The sequence below is a fragment of the Anas platyrhynchos genome, chromosome 1 (genome assembly GCF_047663525.1).
Source record: "Anas platyrhynchos isolate ZD024472 breed Pekin duck chromosome 1, IASCAAS_PekinDuck_T2T, whole genome shotgun sequence".
NCBI lineage: Eukaryota > Metazoa > Chordata > Aves > Anseriformes > Anatidae > Anas > Anas platyrhynchos.
Genome location: NC_092587.1, coordinates 67,964,267 through 67,978,264, shown reverse-complemented (window position 1 = coordinate 67,978,264; position 13,998 = coordinate 67,964,267). Strand labels below are relative to the sequence as shown.

The window sequence follows — 13,998 nt, the reverse complement described above, 5'->3', positions numbered from 1 at the left end:
ATCTGTAAATCTCAGATTAGATATTGGAAATCTTAGTGCTCCTTAACGGTTAACTACATAGAGAGCTTCCAGAAACTAGCGTAACATAACCCTTTTGTATTAAAAGCCTACAATGTATTTTCTAAAGAAAAATAAGATTTGGAGTAATATGGTTCAGCAGGTGGCTTGTGGACCAGAAGTAACACTGGATGCTCCAATCCAGCTGCTACTGCCTCTCCCTGTTGAAGACTGACGGCAGATGTCCAACCAACTAATGCTGCCCAAATACCCACCTCTCCCATCCAGCAAAGCTGCAGCCTCTCCTAAAGAGGCAGTGAGGGCAGAAGAAATAAAAGCTGAATATTGGAGGACAAGAACTGACAGACAACAGCTGTCCTGATAAAACAAGCTAGCTCTCTTTGCTGCTACAGCTAGATCGGTCATAACAGCAGACTACACAAAGCCACTGAGTTAACTTAGTTAAGAAGAGTTAACTAGAAAATATTAATTGGTATTTACTTATATGTTATAAGTTTTCAGAACCAGAAATAACCCCGACTTGAACTTACATGGTCTATGTGCATTTGTCTCTTTTAACCGCAAGCTCACAACCGTACCTCAACCTGGAGCAATTCATCACACCAGATACTATAATTTGGAAATTAGACAGGAGCCAGGCTTTCTTAGCCACCCTCCACAAATTGAAGCATAACTTTCAGTAAAAGTTTTTTAGTGAACATTTAGCTATTTGATAGCTGTATAACAGCTTTAAATGTTTTTATCAAAGCTCACTAGACGGAGTATCATCTCTAACACATATTATTGAGCTTAGTTCTGCAAGCCTGAGCTTCGTGATTTATTAGTGTTGGAAGCATAAGTGAAATGCACTATTGAGAAAATATTAGAGAGAGATGTACGAACTTAAAAATCAATATTGATTTATGCTTCCATTTTACTTCATTATAAATTCTAGGGCTATTTTGCAAGAGAAGCCTACTCTAATAGTTCCTTAAACTAATTTTACATGTTTTCCAATAATTATGCTTTGAAAAAAAATATAACAAGGAGAATGAACGCAAACAAATTAAGCTGCTTTATATACACGTGTACACACACACACACACTAACATTGATATCTGGCCCATGCCAACAATAATCTTGTTGTCAAAAGTATTTTCAACTGAGAATGCTCTGCAAGCTCACATGGTTTCAAGAACTAAATGTCTCCAATTCATTACACTAGATAAGGTCAAAGTCGTGGTGCAGTGTTTTAATTTCCATTTAGCTTGAAGAGACCATCACTTCTCTTCATCTCTCAAGCACTGACAACCATGACTATCCTGTAATTCAGTCCAGACTCCTCCCCACTTGTGGTTCAAAAAGGAGCTCAATAGAGCTCAGAGACAGAAAAAAATAAAGAAAACTCTTCTGTTTCACTGATAAATAGTTGTGGATGTAGGCACAAGAACAACAGATCTAATAACAGAAATAGTAAATCCTACATATACTTTGGAGCTCTCTGGTATAGAACAAATATTCCAGGACAGCAAGTGACTTATTTTCACAAAATCTAGGTATTTAGTAAATTGCTGTAATCCTGCTTATTATCAGTTCTCTGAACTAATGTTATTCCCCCCCAACATACATTATGTATGAAATTTCTTTTCATACTAATTTCCACCATATTGCAGGGCTGTTTCCCTTAAGCACAGAGAAAAGAGCACACTATGAATTTTCAGTTTATGATCTGCTGCTTGATTGCTATTTTGCTATTTTCAACATTTAGCACATAAACCAGCCTTATCTCTCTCTCCCTCACTCCCCCCTTATTTTTTTTTTTATTAGAACACCACAAAAATTCTTAACTGTGCATGCATTTCCCTCCTCAACTTTCCACTCTTGTGCAAATATTCCATACTTTCACTGTCATGTCTTCTTCCCCTCCCTACTTACTACTCTTGAATAGAAACATACAGATTACTGAAATAACCACCCTTTCTCTTTAAACTCTCATTCTCTCAGAGCTCGTATTTCACCTTGTTTCCACTTCTGGTTACCTTATATTTCAGCTGTTCTTTATCTTCACTCAAGACTGCTTGATTGTTTGTTAGAAGACACAACTTGCTCAGTACTTTTTTTTTAAGCTCGTATCATATAACTCCAAATGTTGTTTGTCTCAAACTTACAGCAATGACATCCTTTACAAAACACTTTTGAAGTATAATTGTAGCATTTACAGCACCACTCAATTGTTCCATTAAACTCTTGCTGTAGAACTACAAAAAAGCAAAGCTGCTTAATTTTATTGTGTTATAAATGCAATATATACATACATATATTTTTATTTCAGTAAATTAGTACCTCAAGATCAATGGCAGACTTTAAAGAGACTTGGTGAAATTGCACTGCCTTGCCTCACAAATCAAGCTAAGCACATCAGCAATCAGTTTGCTATGTGTTAACAGAAATAGTTAAACTCCTTATTTCTCTTGAGAGCTTTCTCCTTTGGACAAATTTCTATGAATATCTTCCCCTTATCCCATCTGCTATTATTAATGATCTATTTATTTCAAACATTAGGTGAATCATGCTGTCAGTGAAGCAAATCCCATTTTTATTTTAGCCAACATTTTATGCAGGAGTGTAACAACATAACATTGTTTTCAGCTACATGACTTCCATAATTTCTTGATGATTTTTCCAATGCCTTAGAAGTGGGCATACTTCCACAACCACATCCATTTTTATTAAATATCAACACTTATCTGTTAATTACCTAGTAAGTCTTAGAAGAAAGCCATGCTTACTGAAATCTTTTATCAGAATATATTAGGACACAACTAGACATTTCCCCAGTCTACTGAGCAAGGAAAATGGCCTGGCAAGCTTCTGCAAAGTAGAAGTATTATCATCTGGGAAGTGCTTAGAAATATTTAACAATCTGACAAAAGAAAGCAGCTGAAATGATGGCATATCTACTAATTTTAATCATGGCACCGCGTTCAGATACATCCTTTATTTCAGGCTTTCACTCACAATAGATCCTATTTCTTATGAAGTAAAGGCAGACATTGAGAATTTATAAAAAATAATTATTGTAAAAGTAAACAGCCATCATTAACACTTTAATTACAGGTCTTCTTAAAACCATTGCAAGGATTTAATTGAATAATCTTGGTGGTCCATTGGTACAGCATATGCAAATATGTGCACCAGACCCCAGAGGATAAGTAATTAAAGCTTACAACGTGTGTGGGCCTGCATTCATCTCAGACAAGAGAGTACAAATCCTATTAAAAATATCCATTGCTTATGACGTAGAGTTCAAGTCCATAGACACACAGGGTATAAACCATGGCAATGAACTGGAACGCTGAACGTGCTGGCTGTCATCCGCAAAGTCTGAGGGCACAGCTCAACCTCACACAACTTTAGTGTTGTCTTCACCATTAGGAGAACAGGAGCAAGTTGTTTCAGGAGACTCCAAATGAGAGAAATGTTAGCAACAAATAAGCAGTTTTACATTTGCTTGAAATCACAAGAAATTATTTAAATATTTTCTCTGCACACACACGCACACCTCAAAAGACTACACTGTCTTCTTGAAATGGTCACATGTAATGTTCATATGTTTGCCTGCTCATCTTTCAGATGAAAGATCTTAGAGGAGATGGAACGTACTTCAGTCTAGAGGTATGGACACCAATCAGGCTTGTGGGAAACCTTAATATAAGTCAGAACTGTTCTGTCAGGAGTGGATCTAGCTGCTGAGAGGCCACATTTCCTCTCTTTTCTCTGGTCATCATTCCCTGCTATTCTTCATCTTACTGCCTTCAAGTATTTCTAAAAAAATAGACTGGCCTCAACAGTTTAGCAAATACTACTTTCCAGAAAAAAAGTAGCATTATAATATTAAACACAGAAATACTGAAGGGTTCCTAAATATCACACTTCAGTGTGGCATTAATTACTCTTACACATCAGTACAGCTCATTAGCAGGGACAGAATGCAAACCCAGATGGACCTACAGTCTGATCTACGGGGATAACACCTATGTTCCTACAGCAAGTTTAACTTTGATTATCAGAGTTAAGTGTCTTACTGCTGCCTTATGCCTAATTGCTGGTGTTAAGAACACTCATCAGCAATTAGCAAAAACAGCTCTTTATGGAACTGGATCTTCCATGATATTTAATGATATCGGTCTGCAGCACCAATTCCTTTGCTTTGATGCACATCATCAAAAAGCAATGAAGTTCAGAGTTTTATCCAACAAAGAAAGGTCTGAGAAACATGGCCCAGAAACAGGCAGAGAAATTATGACTGGGAGCCGGAGATCAGCATCCTCCCACTGCTACCAGACACAAAATGGAAAATTGGAGAGCACACAGAGGTGATGGTCTAATGGAAACTGTGCAAAACTAGGTAGCAAGTGATTATTTAGATTCACATCCAAAATGCAAAAGATCAAGTCTTCCTTCAAAACTAGTTTTGGTATTCTTTCTCTTGACCAGTTACTCTATGCATCAGCAAAAGTGTCAGGAGTCCCAGACACCTTCTGTTAATTCAGAACGCAAGCAGAAAAAGATTGTTATCAATATCAAATACCTTCCTATGACACTTAAAAACATCTAGAATCTTTTACATCTTTCACAAACCTTCCCTTAAAGAACTCAAAAATGCGAACTTTTAATTAAAAAAGAGTACTAAGAAAGAAAAAGGAATACTCCCATATATAGATTTTTCACATTATAATTAGTTATGATACAATGCAGTTATTTTAGAACTACTACAAATAGAGGGGGAGGGGGGGAGAAACAGAAGTCAACCTGAACACAAGATTAAGTACTGTTTTCCTTTCTGTGGTATTTTAGATGCTTTTTCCCATCTTGGAGCTAAGTTTCTTATAAGGTAAGCCCATAATTTAGACAAATTTCTGAAGTAGCAACAATAATTTATGAAAACTTCAGCAGCACTGTTATTCATTTTTAGATAAGGAAATGGAATAGATGAAGGGAAACTATAAATATACATTCTTCTGTAGATGAAAACAATTTAGCTTTTTTTTTTTAAAAGAAATAAATGAAACAAAAAATGTTCTGCGATGACTGAAAGGAAATGAACTATATAAGTTATTTTCTTCTAGGAAATGTCTGCATTACACGAAAAAATTGATCTACTGCTTAGAATTACTTCTGTGTTTCAATGCATCTAGTCAAGTACTATAAAAGCTCAACTGGCCAAAGCAAATACAAAAAAAAGAGGGTCTTTCAGGTAATAGGTTACATCATTATTCAATTTATCAGATAAAGTTTCAGTACTTCCTCTGATTAAGAGTTTGCATCCACCACTCAGTGCTTAAATGCAGACTATCAACCCATTTGATGCCAGTTGGTCTTAAATAATCAAACTATTAGCTCTAAAATTTTGGAAAATTACACTCAAAAGTGTAATTACACTTGGAGTAATTGTACTCTAAGTAATTACACTTTTGAGTGTAATTTTCCAAAACTTTAGAGCTAATAGTTTAAATAATAAAAAAAAAATATTCTTATCTCTCTCCCCTTGTATTTTCACATCTTCGGTTTCAACAGTGACACAGATTGTTCTGCATTATCCATTTCCTTTATAAATGCAAAGGAATAACTCTAGCTTATTTACAAAATGAACTGTCAGCAGTTTTGATGGCTATGCAAAAATAATACGTGGCAAAAGAATATTACAATTCAGTGTCTTAATTTTACATCCAGAACTTCACAACTGTGTCCTTATCCCACAACACAACAAGTGAAATAACATTTAGTTTTAATTAATAACTACTACTTCCCTAGGAACACAAACTCTTAATAGAATGGCACTCTATGAAGTCTTTCTATTATAATTATAGGCCCACTACAGCAACAGAAAAAACTGTGGGACAAGTATTTCCGTCTCAACAGACACAATGCCACTAATGACCTTGCCAGCACTTTTTTTTTTTTTTTAATATATATTAAGTTTCTACCACAGTGGGAGCTAGAAGCTGGAAGCTGTTTTCTTTCACAGATGGTTTCTTCAAGCTGTTGCGAGACTCCAAGCTTCTGGAATTGTGGCATGCCATTCAAAGTCCACACACAAGCCATCTTTGGCCAACTCTGGTAGGATGCTCTCCCACATACCGAGTAATAAAATGCTAAGCAGCATCAGTGATGACTTCTTGAGTCTTAAGCCCAAGAGCTAAAACTTTCTGACATGAAGTGCACACACACACCTGCGACAGACCACTGAAATGAATATAATACAAGGGCAGCTCTAACAATGAAGTATTTGATATTACATAAAAATACACCCCACGACTTTTAACTGGGATAGAAGCAGCACAAGCTATCAAGCTGAGCCTCAGGGCTACATTAACATAGGTATGTAGCTGCTCATTGGGAGTCTGTGTGCCTGGCCAACCTAGACAACCGAGAGCTGTCACCTGTGCAGACACGCTCTGTACAGGTCCATGTCTTCCACTCAAAGACAGCTCTCAGGGCTATTCTCCACCAACTGCACTGAGAAAATGTCTGTTCCAAAATGACAAGCCCACTCCACCCTTTGCTCCTGTGGCAGCACCAGTGCTCACACAGTCACAGCGTGATCCAGCTCACACCACTGAAAATGAATCACTCACTGTTCACAGCACTAACCTTCCTGCAGCACCTGACGTGGTGCAGTGAGGGAGATGGAAGTCTCCTTCTGACAACTGCTGATGATTGCATTGGCTCAGCTATATCCTCAGCATCAAGACAGCAAGAGTGATGTTTTTAATGTCAGAGTAGTTCATCTGTCCTGTTTTTAACAGTGTAACTACAACAATGGAAACCATTGTAGTGAAGCCCCTCCTTCCATGAATAAATACTTTACATGAAAAAGAAAAATCACTTTGTTCCAATGGTGAGCAAGATGTAAGGGAAAATGGGACACTTGGATAGCATAGGTCACACTCAACGTCAAAGTAATGTCAGTGGGATTTTTAAATGACAAAAGCCAGTACCATGCTCCATACTGGTGGGAACACCATCTTCTATTCACTTAAGAACTTATTTTACTTTTTTTGTATGTTGAAGCTGGCTTTAGAATGGATTTTAAAGGACTAGTGTATCATATTCAAGAATATAAATTAACTGCGATTTACCATATGGAGTATTACTCATTTCTCCTTTTACCACTAGAAAACATGAACATAAGGAAGAGATTTGTGAGGCAGTGATTTTTCATGAGAAGCCCAGAAGTGAAAACTCCTTCCCTCAATTTTTTTCTTTCCAGATTCCACAGACATTCTACCAGAAAAGCAGATTTTAGGCTACAGTTCAAGACTATAAAATATATAAGTATTTGTAAAGAATGATGTTTTTACAGTATCTCTCACCTTATAGAATGTTTCCAGAATCAGCGACCTTAGAGATATTACAGATCTATAACATAATTTATACTATGCAAAATTTTTTGCTGCATTTTTTTTCCCAGATCTCCAGCTACTCCATTTTACAGGTTACATGACTTCTGACATAAAACTGTTTTGAAATGTTTTTCCTCCAGTGTATCGAAGTCCCAGCATTCTTCACTGGAATCCAGCCCCACTACTTGCTATGAATTTTTTTTGTTTTGTTTTGTTTTAAGGTATATTTATAGGCTGTGGGCTTAAAGTCACACAATACCATCACAAAAAGAAAAGAGTATTGTTCACTTGTTTGTTTTAAACTCATATTGCTGCTGTGTCCAACAAAGATTTGGGCGCAGTGAATAACAGGTATTGCAGACCAGCTCTAACTCCTGTATGGCTGCTCTCATCAACACAGCGATGAAATATCTAGAACAGGCTACTGCCTACAACTTTATGTACATTACTGTTACACCTTAACAGTGCACATCAAAATAAAAAGAATCTGAATGAAGACAGCCTTTGAGAATCCTTCTGTACCATGTTTAGAACTGGCCATTCAGTAAGCATCAAGAGATCATAAAATGACGCCTACTTTAAAGACAGCAACTTCATAAGGTTGAGGTCTTCACTCAGACTTAACTACTATTTATGAGCATTACTAAGTCTCCTATCCTGTTGGAGTCTCATAAAGCAAGGGTCAGGAATTTTAACACTGTGAGGGGCATGGGAAGACAATTCACCAGCAATTTCTTATTTTGCATGAGAAACGGGCATAAGAGTAAGTAAGTCCTGATGATGAAGATGAAATGCCACTTGAATAACTCTTCCAATATTGGATGAATGTAGAGAGTTTGGCTGTACTACTGACTTTGGCTGGGAAGTTTCCAGATGTCTGTTGACTGCTGGATATGATAACACTCAATTTGCTCATGTTCCCTAGCTACTCAGGGCAAGGAGTCTGAAAACACTCTGCCAAGCTAGCAAGAGTCAGCAAAAAACTTGCTGTGGTCTCCGCTCTTCATATACTTTCCCTCCTTGGTAGGCCCCTAGGGCTATGTGTGCCCTCCCCAAGCATTACCTGAATAGCCCTGGAAAGGAAATAAAGAGACTAAAGCCAGATTTATTTCTGTACTATGTACTGAAGTATATTTTCAATTTCACCCAAATTTTATCTTAATAGCATTGTATGTAAGAAGAAGTACTCTCATTTTTCTTCTTCAATGTTATTCAAATAAATAAATCTTGGTAGGCTCCAGGACTTCTAAAATATTAGTAACTCAAAAAAAACAGAAAAAATGAAATTGACAAGGAAGGAACTTTTGTCAGATCACTCAACATGGCTTTGTTTTTATCATCTCCTAGCTTGAATAAAACAAAGATGCTATTTGTACACAAGGTAAGAGCCAACAGCATCAAATCTTTAATGTAAAATAAATAAAAATCTTTTATTTCCTAGACCACCACCAAATCTTCTACTATAAACAGAGAGCTCTGACATTTGGGATAATTGAGGCAAAAACATCCAAATTTAAAAAATTAACACACTTTATGCTTTTTAAAGGGGCATAAAACACACAAGCCAAAATCAGCTATCAACTTCAGACAGAGCTTATTTTCTCTTTTACTTAGATAGTTCCAACCATGAAAATTATTGGTGTTGCCATATTTTTAATGATTTAAAGGTAAGTTAAAAGTTAGGTCCCATTATGTGTATTTTATATAAACAAACATTTTCTTCAGAAAGTGGAAAGGCAGATCAATGTATAAGAAAAATCAAGTAAGACGTTAACGTCAAGAAATAAAATCATCAGCTTTAACAAGAACAAGTGTGAACAAGTGGTTATACTTGCCATGAATGCTGTTCGTACTTCTCATTAGGCAGAAGGTATTTTGAGATAAAGAATTTGTTTAATGATCATTGCTCTAAACTATTTCACTGTTCAGATGAAATCAGAAATTTGTCTCTTCCTCTCTACACCCTCCCGCCTGCTCCAAATAAACACCACACTTGTAAATTGTTGAAAACTTCTGGTAGTATGATAGCTTTCATTCTTTTCATGACTGAAGTTTGTTTCTAAAGCCAGTTAAAGGAAAAAGCACTTTGCAATGAATGCTCACAGTTTATGCTTATTTAGAGAACCTATTATTTAGATAAAATAGCAGTTTCAAATAGCAAAATAAGCTTAAGTGCCACTCCCCATTTCTTGGCACTAAAAAACAGAAACAAAACAAAAAAAACAAAACAAAACAAAAAACAAAAAAAAAACAATAAAAAAAGCAAAACAAACCACCACAGGAAAAAAAAAAAAGACCTATCAAACTGGCTCAATTAGGAAGCTAAGCTAGAAGTGTCTTTCCATCATTTGGCTAGGTGATGTATACTTTTGAAATACACCAATATATTCCTCTCTTTTAGCTCATTAGTTAGCTACTTGTATTTAAACTGTGTTGTTCTCTCCTTTAAAAAAAAAAGAAACAGAAACCTAATCCTTCACGAGGATGGGAAACTTGTGAGCAAGACTATGACTCCTATAGGAAAGGAAAAGTAACTGGAAAGCTCCCAGTATCACAGCAGTAAGTCAGACTCACTATGACGCTATTCAGACAACCAACAAAACCAGAGTTTTGTTGAGTATTAACAGCTCAACAGTTTTAAGAAACAGAGTATTAACAACTATGTGATGAAACTAACCAATGTAATAAATATCTGTAGACCTACATTTAAGAAAAGCTTCTCATTCCATGTTCTTTACACCCCCAGAAAGGATTTAAGCACATTACACTAATGTATCATAAAAAAATCTCCTGGAAAGGATTCGAGCAACTGATCCTGATTCATTTAGAAGTACAGCTGCATGATTTATTTACGTAAAAGAGAAGCTGAAAATTAGAAGTTTACACACATTCTTATATTCCAGTCAACCAAACAAGAAAACAGCCATTTGTGTCATACAACTCATATGGCTCCTAACCTAGAAATCTACAAACAACTGATTGGTGTACAACTTCTCTACCCTTTTCCATTTGTTAACAGAACATTCAAGAGGGTTCACATGTATCAAAAAGCACACTTCCAATATTTTTGATGACAGTCAGAAACTGACATAACTGCCTAAGAAGTCTTAACTGCATAAGAAGTCTGTTTCAACTAAGCCCAAATTACACTAAACAAATTGGCAATAAAAAAATCGTTCAGCTTAAAAAAGAGCAAAGTAGGTATCCTAAACACCTCATTAAAAATAAACATTAAAATATTTTTGAATACTATAATGACATAATAAATAGTTATATTTGTAGAAATATATTTTAAAACTATTTTAAAAGCATTTACCACTATTATCACTTTCACTTCTGTGTTGGAAGCCAACCATCTACATTAAGACTCAGCTACAAAGGAACTTTTATGCTAATAGTAATGTGCCAAGTATCATAAATCCTAAATATATCAATTCTGCATCTGCAATATAATATCATCACAATACTGTATCATAAAAATTGTCAGCTGATGCATTAAAGACATTATCTTGAGCACAGGCTAATGCATTATATCCACGGAGCTACCTAAAGCTCTGATTCAGCCCATCTAAACTCAATCTGGAAATGATTTCCTGCTGGAAATCAATATCTAACTCCTACCAAGATGAGTTTCACTACTCCCAGAATCTCCAAACAGATGAAAAAGATGCTTTTGCATGTATTCATCCATCAAGACCTTAAAACAAAACAAAAATCACCAAAGTGACACAGCAAAACCCTGGCTTTCTCTTTTAAAATACCTCTGTGCAGATAGAGGTGCTGTAATTTTCTAACTCTAATATGGAAGATGTAATCCACATGTTGAAAGACAAACCCTGTCAAAATTGGAATCTGCCAAGATTTCTAAATGTAGTAATACTGCAGCACTTTTATAACTAGGCTTTTAATTGCTAGGGAGGAGAAAAGAGGACATGTATTTTATATTTCTTCTGCAATGAGAAAACAGTTACCTTGAAGTGGAAACTACAGTATATTTCAGTTATTTAAAACTTAAGCTGTAAATGGATACAGTTCTTTGTTGTCGTCCTCCCATCCCCATCCCAGTTTTTAGGCTGACAGATTTTGCAGCTCAATATATGACATTCACAGAGAATGTAACATACATCCAGGCAGATGATATATACTCACTGGAAGTGCATCTGTTATTCCATTTGGTCCCCCCCTACACACATACACAACCCCCAGGATAACATTTGTAAGATAGTCAACTATTAAAATTACCTTATTTTAACATACGGCTTATAAGGCAACTTCAAGTTTCTATTTTGAGAGTATTTCCACTCAGTGTTGCAAGCTAATTAAAAAAGCTCAAATAATTCCTGCTACATTCAATGTCTTAAACATGAGCACATCTACTAGATCACATACGAATAAAGATCTTGGAAGTTATACACAGAAAGTAATAAATCAGTGAACACAATTTCTACATAAAATTAGGCTTCTATTTAAAATCTTAACTTTGAATGTTATAAATACTGTGCTGCTTTGCATATATTGTGAATTATTAAACACTGCATTTGAAAAATTTGTTTTTCCAAAGAAGGAAAAAATGCCTTACGTCTAAAAAAACAACCAAACCATAGTTGTTAAAATGTACGTCAAAGAATAAGAATTACTCACCAGTCTCCGAGGAAATTCATTTTTCACTAAAAGCTTGACATGCAAACAAGAAAATGCACACCAAGATGTGAGGTACAGCCTTTTCCTATCTGAAGCTGCTCCCCAATGAGTACTGCACAGCCCTGACCCAGGGAAAAAGCAACTTAGCTGTCAGGATTGCTAGCCTCCAGAGAAAGCTGATACTGGAGTGATGTCACATCTTCTGAAATGTTGCTGCAGCCCCAAATTATCAACTCCCATCTACCAATAAAATCTCTGCTTCTAAATGATGGAAGACAACATATTTAACAACAGCATTAAATTCCAACAGGAGCTGACAGCAAAGATTTTTGGGAGCATGTCTTGGGTTAGACAAAATGCTACAGCCAGAAAAAGTGAAAAAGAACAGATGTTGGCAATGTTATTTGAATATGTTCTTCTCATTTACCTTCACCCTGAAAAGTCTGTCTGTTGTATATTCATAAAATAGAGGAATGACACTTTATGAGCTGGAGGAGGAAGATGAAAGACTAGTACAGGGACAACATCCTAGAGCATAAGACATCTTTCCGCGGGGCTCCAGCTAATTTAGCTCAGAAGTTCTTGACTCTGCTTAGTAGCCCACAGCAGGGCCACCTTTCTCATTTTCTTCACCTCCTCCTTCCCCAGCTCTCGCCTCTCTATCTGCTGGTCAGAGTACCTCGGAGCACTCAAGATCCTCAGAAAGCACTTACCTAATTCCACTAGGAAACAAAAGGCTAGGGAACTGGATGAAAAGATCAGTAGAAAGTAACCCTCCTATGCTAAGGTCAGAAACTTTGATACCAAAATGGATGCTTCCAAACTACTAATGCAGGCTGTGAGGCTATATACACCATGAGGAATACCACCGAAAGAAAAAGAACAACCAAAACTGAGGTGCCAAAGAAAATTTTTATAGAGGAAAGAAAAATATGGACTAACAATCTACTACAAAAATATAAATAAAAAAGGAGATGTATTCCATACCATGTAATTTATTCATGCCAAATGTACTTTCACAAAAATAATAACAGAAAGCAAGAACAAAACCCTAGAGTTTCAGCTGTATGGACAGCTGGGGTCCTCTACAAACCCCCAAATTTAGACTTGGATATGGACAGAGATCTTTCTTATTAAAATATGAAGTACAAAGCATTATCTGCCTGAATAGCTTCAAATTCATGTAGAATTTTTTTAAATTTGGCAGCCCACAGATTTTAAGCAGCCCTGAAATAGGAATATCATATTTAGGTTTGGTTAAGAATCAACAGTGTTATGCTGTTAAGCACTGTCTTCAGTCAGTTAAACTGAGGGCAGTACAGAAAAGACCAGAAATTATTTGACATGAGTGAAATTCTCTGCGATCTGTGAAGAAATGGACCTCCCAGAAAAAAAAAAAGCTAAATTCAGCAGGATAAATCACTCATTTAAGAATAAAATAATGCAACGAGTAAGGTGAGAAATTCTAAGGAAAGGATAGAAGAACAAATCAAAAAGAAAACACAGACCTCTGAATTGAAGAAGTTGCAACTAGGTCTAGATACTAAAAATACTTTGTGGACAGAAAAAAAAAAAAAAAAGAACTGGTATGCAGACGGAAAAGGGTTCAAAGGAGAGCTAGCCAAGACAGAGTCCAAGAACTGAATAATATTCTGTCCCATTTTTCAAAGTGAGCAGTGTCAATCTCCAAAACGGGGAGGCAGAGTGAACTAAAGGAGATAATGCACACAGATTGCCACTGAGGCAGGGATGAAACTGGTTCAAAACTGGTTCAAGAGAGGAAGCCAGGTGCAAAAACAGGAACCAACTGATGCACACTGGACTACTGCCAGAATGCAATCCTGTTCAGGAGGATAACTTAAAATTAGTATTTTCATTAGTAACTAAAGAAAAATATGAAGTCTGCTGGTGACATAAAGCCAGGGGGCATCATCAGACATATGAACAGTATTTG

The 13,998-nt window shown here is 36.1% G+C and overlaps 1 protein-coding gene across 26 annotated transcripts in view; it reads right to left on the bottom strand.

Annotated features, from left to right (window-relative positions):
• PLEKHA5 (pleckstrin homology domain containing A5) overlaps window positions 1-13,998 on the bottom strand; it is a 167,149-nt gene that overhangs the window by 74,164 nt on the left and 78,987 nt on the right. The gene's annotated exons all lie outside the window — the stretch shown is intronic.